The sequence below is a fragment of the Limulus polyphemus genome, unplaced genomic scaffold, assembly GCF_000517525.1.
Source record: "Limulus polyphemus unplaced genomic scaffold, Limulus_polyphemus-2.1.2 Scaffold8641, whole genome shotgun sequence".
Taxonomy (NCBI): domain Eukaryota; kingdom Metazoa; phylum Arthropoda; class Merostomata; order Xiphosura; family Limulidae; genus Limulus; species Limulus polyphemus.
In genome coordinates, this window is record NW_013674251.1 from 28,286 (window position 1) to 29,521 (window position 1,236).

Below are 1,236 nucleotides of genomic sequence, written 5' to 3' on the forward strand. Positions count from 1 at the left end.
GGCTTAGGAACATAGTTTTCCTGATTCGATTGTTTTATTCTATACGTTAAACTTCTAACTTTAAACGGATTTAGGTTCAGAGAACATTAAAATGGCAGAGGCTCATGGCTCATGGGGGGGGGGGGGGCTTTGGTAACATAGGGTGAAAAACTATGAGAAACAAGCAAATACTCTTTTTTCCTATTCAGTTGATCTTATAAACACTTTTAAGATATAATACTAAACTGAATTCCTGCGTATTAACACTTAATATCATATACAGTTTGTCTTCTACTATAAAGACCTACAAGTCCCTGTATGCCATTCATTTTAAAACTAAAATCTTCCTTTCTACCTGATAACTTGCAGCAAGAAAGATGTGAAATCAAGCGTATCTTTTAGTAGTTGTTGACTGTTTTATGACTAAGTAAAGGGTCACTTTTTTTAGGCATAAGGGCAAGGCAATGAGCTCAGTTAAGTGTTTTATACTACCTAGTTTCCAGAATGAACAGATCTGTTATATCTGAATCCATGATGAAGAGCAAAAAGACCATTTATCACACTTTTGTGAATGTGAACTACAATACATTGGACAAACAAAAGCCAGAATTCAAGAGTATAGACATACAAGACTCTGTAATGCCGATATATCTACAATAACGCATTGTACTCGAAAAGAAGAGCATGTAACAAAAAGGAATAATACAAAAATAATAGGATACCAACCACACACGAAAAGAAAAAGTAAAATAAAAGATCATTCTACATTTGCCTAACTGATAATACACTTGGTAAACCTAGCATAGAAGTCAGCAAAACTTGGATGGCATTCTTGAAAGTATTCAGATAGTTGATTCAAGTCCTAATGGGGAGAATCCACACGAATGAATAGTACACCAGCTTCTGTATTACAAAGACCCAGAATTGAATCCTGCCCAAATACTTTACTGCAAATGGTAACAGCTTAGTGTCCGGAACAGCAATATAAATTATTAAGTATACAAGTTCGTAACTCATTCATAATTATGATTCGTGATCGTATAAGCTTCTGTACAAGACAATGATTTAAATATATCCTTTTTCATTATGTCTATATCTACTCCATATAGATAAATTTGTGCAAAGTATAAGTCATCTTTATAAATATTTAATAGTCTTAATATAAATGTAATAATATATATATATATATATATAATAGTATTCTGGTTCCGATGATTTTTTATAGATTTAAAATGTTTGCATATTATTTGTTTATTC